Here is a 17326-nt window from a genome sequence, read left to right as displayed (position 1 = left end):
AGGTGATAGAAATGAACAAAACCATACTAGAACTAAAAGGGGAAGTAGACACAATAAACAAAACCCAAAGCGAGGCAACGCTGGAGATAGAAACCCTAGGAAAGAGATATGGAACCATAGATGCGAGCATCAGCAACAGAATACAAGAAATGGAAGAGAGAATCTCAGGTGCAGAAGATTCCATAGAGAACATCGACACAACAGTCAAAGAAAATACAAAATGCAAAAGGATCCTAACTCAAAACATCCAGGTAATCCAGGACACAATGAGAAGACCAAACCTACGGATAATAGGAATTGATGAGAATGAAGATTTTCAACTTAAAGGGCCAGCTAATATCTTCAACAAAATAATAGAAGAAAACTTCCCAAACATAAAAAAAAGAGATGCCCATGATCATACAAGAAGCCTACAGAACTCCAAATAGACTGGACCAGAAAAGAAATTCCTCCCGACACATAATAATCAGAACAACAAATGCACTAAATAAAGATAGAATATTAAAAGCAGTAAGGGAGAAAGGTCAAGTAACATATAAAGGAAGGCCTATCAGAATAACACCAGACTTTTCACCAGAGACTATGAAAGCCAGAAGAGCCTGGACAGATGTTATACAGACACTAAGAGAACACAAATGCCAGCCCAGGCTACTATACCCGGCCAAACTCTCAATTACCATAGATGGAGAAACCAAAGTATTCCACGACAAAAACAAATTCACACAATATCTTTCCACGAATCCAGCCCTTCAAAGGATAATAACAGAAAAGAAGCAATACAAGGACAGAAATCACGCCCTAGAACAACCAAGAAAGTAATCATTCAACAAACCAAAAAGAAGACAGCCACAAGAACAGAATGCCAACTCTAACAACAAAAATAAAAGGAAGCAACAATTACTTTTCCTTAATATCTCTTAATATCAATGGACTCAATTCCCCAATAAAAAGACATAGACTAACAGACTGGCTACACAAACAGGACCCAACATTCTGCTGCTTACAGGAAACCCATCTCAGGGAAAAAGACAGACACTACCTCAGAGTGAAAGGCTGGAAAACAATTTTCCAAGCAAATGGACTGAAGAAACAAGCTGGAGTAGCCATTTTAATATCGGATAAAATCGACTTCCAACCCAAAGTTATCAAAAAAGACAAGGAGGGACACTTCATACTCATCAAAGGTAAAATCCTCCAAGAGGAACTCTCAATTCTGAATATCTACGCACCAAATGCAAGGGCAGCCACATTCATTAGAGACACTTTAGTAAAGCTCAAAGCATACATTGCACCTCACACAATAATAGTGGGAGACTTCAACACACCACTTTCTTCAAAGGACAGATCGTGGAAACAGAAACTAAACAGGGACACAGTGAAACTAACAGAAGTTATGAAACAAATGGACCTGACAGATATCTACAGAACATTTTATCCTAAAACAAAAGGATATACCTTCTTCTCAGCACCTCACGGGACCTTCTCCAAAATTGACCATATAATTGGTCACAAAACAGGCCTCAATAGATACAAAAATATTGAAATTGTCCCATGTATCCTATCAGACCACCATGGCCTAAGACTGATCTTCAATAACAACATAAATAATGGAAAGCCAACATTCACGTGGAAACTGAATAACACTCTTCTCAATGATACCTTGGTCAAGGAAGGAATAAAGAAAGAAATTAAAGACTTTTTAGAGTTTAATGAAAATGAAGCCACAACTTACCCAAACCTATGGGACACAATGAAAGCATTTCTAAGAGGGAAACTCATAGCTCTGAGTGCCTCCAAGAAGAAACGGGAGACAGCACATACTAGCAGCTTGACAACACATCTAAAAGCCCTAGAAAAAAAGGAAGCAAATTCACCCAAGAGGAGTAGACGGCAGGAAATAATCAAACTCAGGGGTGAAATCAACCAAGTGGAAACAAGAAGAACTATTCAAAGAATTAACCAAACGAGGAGTTGGTTCTTTGAGAAAATCAACAAGATAGATAAACCCTTAGCTAGACTCACTAAAGGGCACAGGGACAAAATCCTAATTAACAAAATCAGAAATGAAAAGGGAGACATAACAACAGATCCTGAAGAAATCCAAATCACCATCAGATCCTTCTACAAAAGGCTATACTCAACAAAACTGGAAAACCTGGACGAAATGGACAAATTTCTTGACAGATACCAGGTACCAAAGTTGAATCAGGATCAAGTTGACCATCTAAACAGTCCCATATCACCTAAAGAAATAGAAGCAGTTATTAATAGTCTCCCAACCAAAAAAAGCCCAGGACCAGATGGGTTTAGTGCAGAGTTCTATCAGACCTTCAAAGAAGATCTAATTCCAGTTCTGCACAAACTATTTCACAAAATAGAAGTAGAAGGTACTCTACCCAACTCATTTTATGAAGCCACTATTACTCTGATACCTAAACCACAGAAAGACCCAACAAAGATAGAGAACTTCAGACCAATTTCTCTTATGAATATCGATGCAAAAATCCTCAATAAAATTCTCGCTAACCGAATCCAAGAACACATTAAAGCAATCATCCATCCTGACCAAGTAGGTTTTATTCCAGGGATGCAGGGATGGTTTAATATACGAAAATCCATCAATGTAATCCATTATATAAACAAACTCAAAGACAAAAACCACATGATCATCTCGTTAGATGCAGAAAAAGCATTTGACAAGATCCAACACCCATTCATGATAAAAGTGTTGGAAAGATCAGGAATTCAAGGCCCATACCTAAACATGATAAAAGCAATCTACAGCAAACCAGTAGCCAACATCAAAGTAAATGGAGAGAAGCTGGAAGCAATCCCACTAAAATCAGGGACTAGACAAGGCTGCCCACTTTCTCCCTACCTTTTCAACATAGTACTTGAAGTATTAGCCAGAGCAATTCGACAAAAAAAGGAGATCAAGGGGATACAAATTGGAAAAGAGGAAGTCAAAATATCACTTTTTGCAGATGATATGATAGTATATATAAGTGACCCTAAAAATTCTACCAGAGAACTCCTAAACCTGATAAACAGCTTCGGTGAAGTAGCTAGATATAAAATAAACTCAAACAAGTCAATGGCCTTTCTCTATACAAACAATAAACAGGCTGAGAAAGAAATTAGGGAAACAACACCCTTCTCAATAGTCACAAATAATATAAAATATCTTGGCGTGACTCTAACTAAGGAAGTGAAAGATCTGTATGATAAAAACTTCAAATCTCTGAAGAAAGAAATTAAGGAAGTTCTCAGAAGATGGAAAGATCTCCCATGCTCATGGATTGGCAGGATCAACATTGTAAAAATGGCTATCTTGCCAAAAGCAATCTACAGATTCAATGCAATCCCCATCAAAATTCCAACTCAATTCTTCAACGAATTGGAAGGAGCAATTTGCAAATTTGTCTGGAATAACAAAAAACCTAGGATAGCAAAAAGTCTTCTCAAGGATAAAAGAACTTCTGGCGGAATCACCATGCCAGACCTAAAGCTTTACTACAGAGCAATTGTGATAAAAACTGCATGGTACTGGTATAGAGACAGACAAGTAGACCAATGGAATAGAATTGAAGACCCAGAAATGAACCCACACACCTATGGTCACTTGATCTTCGACAAGGGAGCTAAAACCATCCAGTGGAAGAAAGACAGCATTTTCAACAATTGGTGCTGGCACAACTGGTTGTTATCGTGTAGAAGAATGCGAATCGATCCATACTTATCTCCTTGTACTAAGGTCAAATCTAAGTGGATCAAGGAACTTCACATAAAACCAGAGACACTGAAACTTATAGAGGAGAAAGTGGGGAAAAGCCTTGAAGATATGGGCACAGGGGAAAAATTCCTGAACAGAACAGCAATGGCTTGTGCTGTAAGATCGAGAATTGACAAATGGGACCTAATGAAACTCCAAAGTTTCTGCAAGGCAAAAGACACCGTCAATAAGACAAAAAGACCACCAACAGATTGGGAAAGGATCTTTACCTATCCTAAATCAGATAGGGGACTAATATCCAACATATATAAAGAACTCAAGAAGGTGGACTTCAGAAAATCAAATAACCCCCTTAAAAAATGGGGCTCAGAACTGAACAAAGAATTCTCACCTGAGGAATACCGAATGGCAGAGAAACACCTGAAAAAATGTTCAACATCCTTAATCATCAGGGAAATGCAAATCAAAACAACCCTGAGATTCCACCTCACACCAGTCAGAATGGCTAAGATCAAAAATTCAGGTGACAGCAGATGCTGGTGTGGATGTGGAGAAAGAGGAACACTCCTCCATTGTTGGTGGGAGTGCAGGCTTGTACAACCACTCTGGAAATCAGTCTGGCGGTTCCTCAGAAAATTGGACATAGTACTACCGGAGGATCCAGCAATACCTCTCCTGGGCATATATCCAGAAGATGCCCCAACTGGTAAGAAGGACACATGCTCCACTATGTTCATAGCAGCCTTATTTATAATAGCCAGAAGCTGGAAAGAACCTAGATGCCCCTCAACAGAGGAATGGATACAGAAAATGTGGTACATCTACACAATGGAGTACTACTCAGCTATTAAAAAGAATGAATTTATGAAATTCCTAGCCAAATGGATGGACCTGGAGGGCATCATCCTGAGTGAGGTAACACATTCACAAAGAAACTCACACAATATGTACTCACTGATAAGTGGATATTAGCCCCAAACCTAGGATACCCAAGATATAAGATATAATTTGCTAAACACATGAAACTCAAGAAGAATGAAGACTGAAGTGGGGACACTATGCCCCTCCTTAGATTTGGGAACAAAACACCCATAGAAGGAGTTACAGAGACAAAGTTTGGAGCTGAGATGAAAGGATGGACCATGTAGAGACTGCCATATCCAGGGATCCACCCCATAATCAGCATCCAAACGCTGACACCATTGCATACACTAGCAAGATTTTATTGAAAGGACCCAGATGTAGCTGTCTCTTGTGAGACTATGCCGGGGCCTAGCAAACACAGAAGTGGATGCTCACAGTCAGCTAATGGATGGATCATAGGGCTCCCAATGGAGGAGCTAGAGAAAGTAGCCAAGGAGCTAAAGGGATCTGCAACCCTATAGGTGGAACAACATTATGAACTAACCAGTACCCCGGAGCTCTTGACTCTAGCTGCATATATATCAAAAGATGGCCTAGTCGGCCATCACTGCAAAGAGAGGCCCATTGGACTTGCAAACTTTATATGCCCCAGTACAGGGGAACACCAGGGCCAAAAAGGGGGAGTGGGTGGGCAGGGGAGTGGGGGTGGGTGGATATGGGGGACTTTTGGTATAGCATTGGAAATGTAAATGAGCTAAATACCTAATAAAAAATGGAAAAAAAAAAAGAACCTTTTGCCAACTCCATCACTGAATGGTTACCCATGAGATAATATCTAGTGAACAGAGCAAATTTGGCATGAGCTTTGTTGTATGACATTTCCTGGGGAGAGATCTCCAAAGAATCTACTCAAATAGAGAGTGCACCAACTGATTAAAAAAAAGATTCTGCCCAAGTCCAGATTGGGAAGCCAATAAGATTTTGAGCATGTGTAACTCAAAGGTAGATACACCGCCAGGAAGTCCCACCTCCTGCATGTCTGACTGATAGGGTGTTGCACCACTGAAGAGTTCTAGTTTCCTAGCAATCTTCCATTTCCTCTGTAGTCTAGCATACTCCAAAACTCTGTGTCTCTGGAGAGTGATGAATGGAATCTCAGGGGAGCGTCTCCTGCCATTGCCACCTTCTTCCTTGAGGAAGTGCTAACAGCCTCAAGACTATGTAAGACATAGCCAATAGCTGTGATGTTTGCTTATTTCCTTGGGCTGGCTTAGCTTCTGCGGATCACTGCAGCAACTCTGCTTCATGATTACAGAAGTCATGTCCTGCCTGCTTGGAGAAAGTAGCTGCATCACAGTTTTCATTTGAAGGCTGAGAAAAAGATGGCTTGTTTAGCAAGTGAGCTCAGAAAACATCTGAGGAATAATAGGAAAGTAAGACAGAGACGGAAGCAAATGCACAGAGGCTGTGCTAACGCAAACTTACTTCTGTGGGCCAACAGGAACAAATCCCATGTTAACATCTGGGAAAAGGTAGACCAAATTTCTCAAGGCAGTTCACTCAAAACAACCTATCCTCCATTCTTTTCTTTATTGGCTAGACTACATGGAAGGCTCCTGCTCCAGCCCCCTATGGACTTGGATGGGCCAAAAGAAGTCTCCAGACAGAACCTCTACTACTCAAGAGCCTTTGTTACCGATAATCAAGAGCCTTTAGCACAGACAGCTAGTACGAGAACAGTGTGCACCAAGACAGTATGGACTGGGCAGGGACATCTCTATAGCCTTGAACAGACAAAGATCAGCTTGGGCTACACTAGATGCTATATGCTTTATGGCTATGGACAAACAGAAATCCCAGCAAAGAACACACTTTGTGTTTGGTGATTATATCTGCTATATCTCTTCATCTAAAATGCCTTAAAGAAGGTTGGATTTTAAATTTTGGCCCCCTTCATTTTTTGTTACATCATATTTCAGCAGGATTCTATGTTCCCCATATTTCCTGCCAGTTGTTTGTTGGATGTACAGACATGATTAGATCTGCACTAAGTACTTTGGCGGGAATCCTTCAGAGGACAATTCTGTGCCTCACATTATGTTACATCAGGAAGCTTCCTGGAGCTGTAGCCATTAGTTAAGCTAAGATTCATCAGCAGAGTAAGGTGGTTACAGCCAGTTCTCGTTATTCATAATACAGAATAAAAATAGCTATACGGCTATGTTCCCAAGAGAACTAGAGGGTATAACCGAAGTACCTAATATGGCTCAAGAACACAATGCAGTGCATTAAAGGAAAGTCTGCTGCAGTAGAACAATGAGAGAGGGGAAGGGGGAACTCTGACCTTTCAAAAAAGAGACTATGGTTATTTTTAACAATATTTTAATTAACCTTTCAGGCTAGCATAAAAGCCAATGAGTTCCATCATGATGTCTTCATATATGTGCACTGTTGTACTTTGTTCTCTTTTGTTCTCTTTCTCCATGCTCCCTCCCTTCCTCCTTCTGACTCCTTTCAATTCCTCAGTTATTTCCTGCTTCCTCTCTCTTCTTACATGCATTCTATTACTGTCTTGATTTTCTGCCTTCCCTAAAATCTCATCTTCCCCTCTCACGATCCTCTCTGTAGTTTCATGATGTACAAACACACATATATAAATGCACCTACACACACATCATACACACGCACACACATACATACACACACACACACACACACACACACACACACACACACATATAACATTTTAAATCATGTTCCATATTTGAGAGAAAAATGCAGTATCTGTCTTTATCAGTCAGGTTTGTTTCATTCAATAGTGACTGATAGTTGCACTTTTTTCCCTGAAAATGTTGTGTCTTTTTTTTTAATGACTGCATAAATGCCATTGTGTGTATGCACGACATTTTGTTTATACATTTACAGACATCTAGGCTGGCTTCATTTCCTAGCTATTGTAACAAGTACGGCAATAAACATGGGTGCGCCCTATATGATACGTTCATTTAAAAGCTCCTTGTGTTTATGACCCAGAGTAACTTAGCTCAGTCATATTTCAGCTCCATATTCGGTTTTTTGAAGAATCTCCTTCCTGATTTCTATAGTAGCTGCATAAAGCTTGCATTGCCCCCAGGAGAGAATAATGGCTGCCCAGTCCCAAATCCTCATGCTTGTTGTCAACTGTTTTCTTGATGATGGCCATTATGAGGTTGGATAGAATGTTGTAATAGTTTGTATATGCTGGGCCTGGGGAGTAGCATTATTAGAGGATGTGGCCCTGTTGGGGTAGGTGTGGCATGTTGGGGTAGGTGTGTCACTGTGGTGTGGGCTTTAAGACCCTCATCCTGGAAGTCAGTTTTCCACTAGCAGCTTTCAGATGAAGATGAAGAACTCTCTGCCTGTCCCACGCCTGCCTAGATGCTGCCATGCTGCTACCTTGATGATAATCGACTAAACCTCTGAAAGTGGAAGGCAACCCCAAATAAATGTTGTCCTTCATAAGACTTACCTTGGTCATGCTGTCTGTTCACAGCTGTAAAACCCTTAACTAAGACAAATATCAAACCAATTTTAATTTACATTTTCCTGATGGCTAAGGATGTCCTGAAGACTTTTTCAAATATTTATGGCCATTTATATTTCTGCAAAAACTAAAGCATCCAAATAGTAAATGAGCTAATGACCTGAAGAAATTATGCTCAAAGAGAACTATGATTTAGTGTGCCTTTTACCAAAAGAGAGAATTTTAAATGGAGTTGTAAAGATAGATGAGGTAGAATTGTTTACTGGTCTGAGTTACAAAAGAAAATAAATTTCATACAACATAGGTGGCAAAATATGCAAAAATCAAAACAGGATAGATGTGATGTGAGAAAATTGTATGAATATTTAAATATTTGTTATTGAATTTTAATAATGAGAAGTCATCAAAGATGGATTTTTGTTTAGCTCCAACAATCATTTGATCTCTCTCAACAATCATCTCTCACTGGAGATGTTGATGAAAATTAATGGTGGTCAAGATCTGAACCAGATATATCTAGGTCCTTGGCCTCTTATGCTAAGAATTTCAAAGGAGGACTCACACAGATTCACAAAAGAAACAAGGTAATATTATAAGGAGCCAAGAAAGTGCAGATTGGAGAGAGAGGCACTGCCAGTGGACCACAGGAATACGACAACAGGAGGATTGTTGTGAGTCCACAGCTAACCTGGGCCTCAGGGGAAGACTTTGTTTAAATGGGCAGATAGGAAAGGAGAAGAAGGGGGGAGAGGGAGGGAAGGAGGGAGGGGGAGAGAAAGACAGAGACAGTGAGACAGAGACAGTGTGACAGAGAAAGGAGGGGAAGGAGAGAGGAGAGGGAGGAAGGAGGAAGAGGAATCATTTGGCTTGTGTTTGGGGAATATCCACGGCCCAGAGATCTTTCATTTTTCCTCTCACCTTTCTTCACTTGTTCCCTGCCCCTAAGAAGCTCTGATGATAGTCAAGTGTCATGCTTACACTTGCCATCCCAGCATACCAAAAGCAGGGCTGATGTAAACTCCAGGCCTCCCTGGCCCCTGTGCTACACAGTGAGTTGAAGGTCATCCTGGAACCATGTCTCTAAACAACAAAAGAAGCTATTGTGCATGACCATACCAAGAAGTTTTCGCCCTATGGTGGCTGTGTAGATTAAATAAGTGAAGACTGCAGCAGCATCAGGAAGAAAGAAGAGTCAGGTGAGGACGCATTCCCCCAGGTCTTACCCTCCTGGGTCACTTCAGAATGACTCAGTCTCTCTCTCCATTAAGTAGCTCTGGAAGCATGGTTTTCATGAATCCAAGATTATGAGAACAACTCCTTCCTTGATTTATCTAGGGGCTGCCCTATTCCAGTAGTCTGCAGAATTCAGAAGCTATAGCCTGGCTCTTCTAGTCTTTGTGACAGTCTCTTTATTAATTGCTACTTGGATTACAATTGAGTTGGCATGTGTGCCCTGCTGCATCTATTATTAGTCCCCAAAGTGACCCCAGGAAACAGACACTCATATTAAGAGGCTGAGACTGATTTGTTTATTTATTTGAGGATCTTAGAAGAATGAAAGTTTATGTTACCAGGAGAGAACCCCTGTCCAACTGCAGTACTGGCAAAAGGATAAAGAGACAGGAATAGAACGTGTGGTAGAAAAAAGCACCCTGGGATGAGATGGGTGCTCAACTGGTAAAGTGTTGAGGGCCTGAGTTCATATTCAGTAAAGCAAGGTATGATGCTGCCTTCTTATAATCCTGAGCTAGAAACTGATGGAGCCCTGAGACTCATTGGCCAGTGAGGGACTCTAAAGTAGGAGTGGGTGGGTTGGGGAGCGGGGGTTGGGGGGTATAAGAGAGGAAACTAGGAAAGGGGATAGCATTTGAAATGTAAATGAAGAAAATACCTAATAAATTTAAAAGAAAAAAGAAGAGGTAGAAAGATACCCAAGACTGTTCTCTGACCTCGACATGCATGTCCACACAATTCATGTACACACTCAAGTGCACACACACACAAACCTGTTGGTCATCTTGTTCTGTGTCCACTTAATAGTAAGGAATTTCAGCTGCTACTTGTATTTTTTCCCTTTCTTTTGTTTCCTGTTACCTTACCAAGAGTCCCAGTGAGCACTCTCAGTTTCACATCAGGCATGGACATGAAAGAATTGGCATTGCCCCATCATAAATCAGTGGCTGGAGAGCTTTATGTGTTCCTGTTGTAGACACAAGGATTTCCTGCAAACAGGAATGGATGCTGAGGACACAAAGGACTAATAGCACCAGATGTCATGTCTGCCCTCCAAAGTCCTGTTCTCTGTGAATTTTACCAACTGAGCTGACTTCTCTGCCTCCTGCCAGCTGACTGGGGTTGTGCAGAGTGCCAGCAGGAGGTCTGAGGGACGGTTGAGCCTGTGTTGAGAACAGTTTCTCCTATTCCCATCCTCGAGGCTACCACTGATTGGCTCCTTTTATGTCCTGCCATGGAGCGTGTCTCTAAAGCCCCTACTTTTTAAAATTCTTGTGATAGCTCAATCCCATAGAAGCCTTGGGTTTAAGAACAACTCTGTGATATTCCTTTTCCTTCCTCTCACCCACAAGGACTCTCTAAAATTCCCTGTTTAAGTAACTCTGTCTTATTCACAAAACACATGAAACTCAAGAAGAAGGAAGACCAAAGTGTGGATACTTCGATCCTTCTTAGAAGGGGGAAAAAATACCCATGGAATGAGTTACAGAGACAAAGTGTGGAGCAGAGACTGAAGGAATGACCATCCAGAGACTGCCCCACCTGGGGATCCATCCCATAAACAACCACCAAAACCAGACACTATTGCAGATGCCAACATAATTTTGCTAACAGGAGCCTGATATAGGTGTCTCCTCTGAGGCTCTGCCAGTGCCTGGCAAATACAGAAGTGGATGCTCACAGTTATCCATTGGACGGAGCACAGGTTCCTCAAGGAAGGAGCTAGAGGAAGGACCCAAGGAGCTGAAGGAGTTTGCAGCCCCATAGGAGGAACAACAATATGAACTAACCAGTACCCCCAGAGCTCCCTGAGACTAAACCACCAATCAAAGAAAACACATGGTGAGATGTCCCTGTGTGATAAGGAGTCTCGCCAGCAAGGACACACACAGGACACACTCAGATCCTTCTGCAGCAAAGCTTTAATGCATCTCAAGAGAAAGATGATCAGCTTCTGGGGAGGAGACCCAGAACACAGGAAACTCAGTCCTTAAATAGACCACAAGAGCAGTTGGAGACGTATTTCACCTTGACTGGTTGCTCACCATCAGCCCAGATGACGCCACGGGACAGGCAGGGCACAAGGAACGGAAAAATACCCCAGCACATGCGCAGACTACTTGTTTACCAGTTAGAACACCGGATGTCAGCGCCATCTTGTAATGGCGATTGCAAGGGCGGCTCCTCACAGTGAGAATCATGGCTCTAGCTGCATATGTAGCAGAGGATGGTCTAGTGGGTCATCAATGGGAGGAGAGGCCCTTGGTCCTGTGAAGGTTCTATGCCCCAGTGTAGGGGAATGCCAGGACCAGGAAGCAGGAGTGGGTGGGTTAATTAGCAGGGGGAGGGGGAAGGGATAGGGGGGTTTTGGAAGTGAAACCAGAAAAGGGGATAACATTTGAAGTGTAAATAAAGAAAATATCTAATAAAAATAATGAATTGATAAGAGATTGATACACACAAGTGAAAGGAACTTAGCATAAAAAATAAGTGATGTGACTTATAGATGACCTGAAATGGTACAAATAACTTGAAGGGGGATTTATTAAATTAATAAAGATAAATGGGCAGCAAATATATTTTTAAAAACGTAGTAACTCTGTCTTTATTTGTCTTGCTTTAAGTGTGTCATATTTTCCCTAATGTACCTTTACTGATTCAATGACTCCAGGATGGACCGGGGCTTATAGGGTTTTAGAACTCCAGAGGGTTGACTGGAGCTCTCAAGAGAAGCCTGACACACTCACTCAGGGCTTTGACTACTGTCTTCCTCTTACATGCCATTCCTCCTCTACCCATGCTCATGGGTGAATGCACCCTACAGAATTTCCTTAAGGGACTCCAAGTTGGCAGAAGAAAAGAAAGAGGAAGTGGGGGAAGAGAAGGAGGAAGAAGAGGAGAGACAAAATCTTTATCCTAAGGAGTGTATACCCTGCTATAGAAGGAGTCAATAGATTTATCATTTGCCAACACATAAAGCAAGTCCACTTCTGACTATTGTCTGTACTGCTATGGGAGCTTTGTGAGAAGGCATGGAATAGATGGGGTTGAAACTGGTTTTAAAAGGTTGGTCCAAGAGTCCTTCTTGAGGAGATAGCAGCATTGAAAAACTGGAATCAATCACACTCATTACTGATGGAATATAAGAAATACAAAAAGAGAAAGGAATCGAAGATAATCCCCAGATGTCTACCTGAGGAACTTGACAAAGAGCTTTGCGTATGGTAGATATGAAATAGGGCCATGTCCTCTGGCAGGGGTCCCAAACTCTGGATTTGAATTGCTTCTTCTTTTGGTAAGTAAATGTTACCAAAGCTTAGCATTCACATCTCCTTACTTTCTGCCTGGAGAAACTTCCCCAACAGCAAAGGTGAGTACTTACAACACACTACATGGACAGCTAAGCTCACATGGCCTTCTGCAGAAATTCTTTGTACTGATCCTTGGCACTAACATTGTATTTTGTAAGATCCTAAGGGTGGTCCATTTCTTTTAGAAATGTTTAGGAGCTAAAATAATGATGCAGTTATATAACTGGCATCTCGTGCCTTTCAATGAGTAGGAGAAATATGCATAGTCACACTTAGAGTAAGAGAGATGGGGTAATTATCCCTCATCCTCAGATAGCCTTCTCTAGGAGCTTCAATTAATAAATTCCATATCCACCCGGAGAGGTGGCCCAGTCAGTAAAGCGTCTGCCGCGCAAGCATGAGGACTTCCTCTCAGATCTCTAGCACCCATGTAAGAATGCCGTGCATGGTGATGAGCAATCACGTGTAAACCTACTGCTGGATACTTGAGGCAGAACACAGATCCCTAGAGCTCATTGTGCCAGCAGCTTAGACAAAGGCTGAGCTCCAGATTTCACCGAGAGACCCTGTCTAAAAAATAAAGGGGGCAAGTGATTAAGGAAGACACCTAACATCAACCTCTGACTTCTATATTTGAGCATGCAACACACACACATACACACACATGCACACAAAAACAGACACATGCACACCCACATGACCACCCACATGTATCTGCACAAACTTCTACACACCACACACTTAAAAGCAATAGAAGTAGAAGAAACGAGGGCAGGGAGGAAGCCAATGTCTATAATGAAAGGTACCATGCAGCCAAGAACACTCCACCCCTCATCTCCAGATTGGTCTTTCTCAACCTGATGCTAGCTTTAAGGCGCCGCCCCCATTGCACTATTGGTTCTAACTGCTATTACCACATAATCCTCCCAATATCTATGTCAGAGATAATGATCGGAAACAGAGGATCCTCTCCCCACGTTCCACCTTGCTAGACCTCTGAAGACTACTCTACCACTGTCTGCAGGCTCCAATGTTATAGAAACTATGAGCTTTCAGTCAAATGAGTCCAACAAGGGTGTCCCTTGCAAATTTATATGTCTGTTATGCTGTACCATCTACAAAGTAACTTGGTTGCAAAGCTGAATTAACATCAGCCCCAAGGACAAACTGCTGTTTAAAATAATGTATTTTATTTCAAAATAAGGCTGTGTCCACAAGATTATCCCCACTCCTATTTTAAGATCCAAATCTAATAAACAGCATAGGCAGCCCGGCCAGTTTGCTTACTGCAGTGTTACTTCTTGTCTGTATCTTTTTTGTGTGTTACTATTTTTAGCAATGCTTTTATCCACAAGAGTGAGTCTGAGAGCAGACAGATGTAGATTTGGGAAAAGATAGATCATGGTTTGAATTTATGCTCAAAGGATGAAAACCAAAACAGCCCTTTTGTTTTTAAAGGAGCATTCAGATGCGGTGAGCTAACTGCCAATTTGGGGCAACCTTTAAAAAAAATGGTTTTAGCTACATTGTTCACGTTATAGGGCTTCATTTGTATAATCATGAGTTTATAAGCTTCACGGATGACCTCTGTGCGGAGATTAGGAGCTGCATGTAAAACACAGGATTCAGATATTAAATGATCTGCCATAAACTTCACCTCTACCCTTGCTGTTTATTCCACCCCAGACAAGCCACTTAACCTCTTGAGACTGACATTCCTGTTTAGAAAATGAAGGGTCAGACTGAGTCAACAAAGCACTCTCTAGCACTAACAGCCTATGACTTGCTCTCTGTTCTAATTTAATCACTCGTTTTATGCCAGACACCAACATACTCAAAGGCAAAATCCGACACGTGGTAATACACATGAATTTAGAAACAGACACTTGATAAGGGTTCAATAGTTTGCTTTGTATTAACTCCAAGCGTGGGGGGTTGGGGGGGGTTGTATGTTTGTATGGTATGTGTGTGTGGTGTATGGATTGTGTGTTTGTTAGGAGCACATGTATGTGCATGTGAGTGTGTGGTGCATGTGGGGTGTGTGTGTGTGTGTGTGTGTGTGTGTGTGTGTGTGTGTGTGGTGTGTGTGCTTTGTCTTAGATGTGAAGATTTCAAAATAATAGAAAACAATACCCATGGACCTGAATCTATCTTCATGTGAATTTTTGCATCATCTTCCTGGAACTTCTGTCCTTGGGACAAGGAGAAACAGAACACACTCATTTCATGAGCAAGAACTTGGGAGCTACAGCCACATGAGACCTGGCAACAGCTGATTCAGAACCTGAGAGCTTAAGCAACGGTGGGTTTTCTTAGTAACAAATGACTTACATACAAAGCTGGTGATTATCTGTCATTTTGTGTGTGTGTGTGTTTTCTTTAATTAAAAGCTATTTTCTTGGAGTCACTCACTGCTTTGTATAATGGCTTTATTGTGGCTTTGCTTTAATTTTACTGTGGAAATAAGATTATACCAATTTCCTTAACTTTAGAAGTCTTGAAGTGGAAAACTCTGTTGCAGGCACACATATTTGTTAAGTTTGAAAATAAGATTGTGTTTTTAAATAGCATAGGTCCCTATCACATGAATCACACCGTTAAGAAACAACCACTTAAGAAAATGTGCTCAAAACAAAAATCAAAATTTCATCCAATGTCACAGGCAGTTTTGCAGCTTAATACTCAAAACGTAGAGTGTTTATTCAGAATACTTTGTTCTGGATAAAATTAAAGTCAGAGTGTCACTGCACTGGAAGCAAATTATGTATTTTATAGATTAATTAGATGTACTGTGCCATATTCATAAAATGAAAGACTATCTATCCCTTTATAGATAGGCTATCTTTATAGGCTATCTATAAAGGTGTGCTTTATAGGTTTGGGTTTTTTTTTGTTGTTTTTTTGTTTTGTTTTGTTTTTTTTGAGGGGAAGCTTGTAACAGATAAAAGTAAATGTTCATCACCGGTTAAAAAAAAGAAGTTACAAAACTGCTTGCACCCTTTAGTCCCTATGTCCATGTGTATAAAATTCTAAAACTTAATCATATAACATTGTAGCACCAGGGACTGGAGAGATGCTTAGTGGATATAAGTGCTTGATACATAAGCATGAAGAACTGAGTTCAAATCCCACCAACCTCTGCATGGCCATCACCCTACTACTGTTGGGGAGGAGACAAAATAATAGCTGGGGCTTGAGCCTGCAAGCAAGTTCAACAACAACAAAAAAAACAAAAAAACAAAACAAAACAAAAAAAAACCAACCCTGTTTTGGGGTAATAAGCCTAACAGTGATAGAGCAGGCCAGATAAAGTTCTTATCTAGCCTTCACAGGCACATACACCCACTGTCACACATATCCGTACACCACGCTCACCACACACCCCACACACAAAAGAAATATGGGATCAATTGTGAGCAAGTGTTTTCCTTTCCTTTTAATGCTGACCTGCTGTTCTCAGGAGAGGTCTTACAATCCGCAATGATTGCCTCTCATCTTCCGTATTTCCTTGCTTTAGCTCCACGTTAGTCTTACCAAAGCTCATAGGAAGCGGAAATTGCATTATTCCGTTTCTTTTTACACTTCATGTTTAAAAACTTCATCCTTGAATTGCAGTTAAAATTTGAGATCTATGAGGAAATATGCTTGCCTGGTACTACTTAATAGAAACTGATTCAATATGAATCAACTTGCAAAATACCGTAAGTCATTGTCACTTCCATCGATAATGGGAAAATGGGAAGTCTACTCACACTTTGGCTAAACTCCTAAATTCCTGGCCCTTAAGTATTCTGTGGGGGCACCCTGCCCCATCTAGGAAAGCCATCAGCTTATGGCAAGGAAAAGAAATGCCAAAGGTTTGGCATCTGTGTGTAAAAACCATGAGAAGATTTTGTGATGGGCCCTGGCCCTGTTTTCTGGTGTGTGTGTGTGGGGGGGGGTCATAATGCTTAATCTGAACACAACTAGTCAGATAAAGAAAGTGCATAGCATTGAACTGCACAATAATAAATACATCCATGTACTGAAATTATAGTAGAGTCCATAGGGTATTTGCCTGGTGGTTCTGTTAACTAAGTCCTAGCATTCACTGGCTTCTAGAACTACTGTCTGCCACAGGCTCATACCAGCTCCTCTTCTCCAAGCATTCTGTTGACTGGAGTCCAGCCTGTAAGCTACTTCTCCCCTTTCTTCTCACCAGAGTCTACAACTCTTAGCTCTCACTGACTTCAAAAACTACCTCCTCTTGCCTCAAGGAGGATCACAGCACTGCTCTTTAAGGCCCAATGTCCAGCCCCAATGCCTCACCCTCCTCCCCTGTCTCAGGTCAGGCATAGAGCTCACAGACATGCAACTACAACCTTCCCAGCTCCATTGTGATCTACCATAATTCTCCACCCCAGGGATTCCCTTCTTAGTAGACTGCAGGCAACTCTGCCTCTGGCACAGGCTGTGCTTCTCGAGGGATCATCGAAAGATGGATATTTGGTTTGGGGAAAATAATTGTGTCTCCTATCTGAATCACACAGTATCTGAGAAAGAATATTTGTCTTTGGGTCTGTGCATATCTGGAAGGCTGTCAGGTGAGGTGCAGGCAATTCAGCCCTTCTACTCTGCATGATTGAAGAGTCCAGGCCATGGAGTGCCACAGAGTCTGGCACA

This window comes from Mus musculus, chromosome 1 (assembly GCF_000001635.26).
Source record: "Mus musculus strain C57BL/6J chromosome 1, GRCm38.p6 C57BL/6J".
Taxonomy (NCBI): Eukaryota; Metazoa; Chordata; class Mammalia; order Rodentia; family Muridae; genus Mus; species Mus musculus.
The sequence above is the reverse complement of the archived record's forward strand: the minus strand, read 5'-3'. Positions refer to the sequence as shown.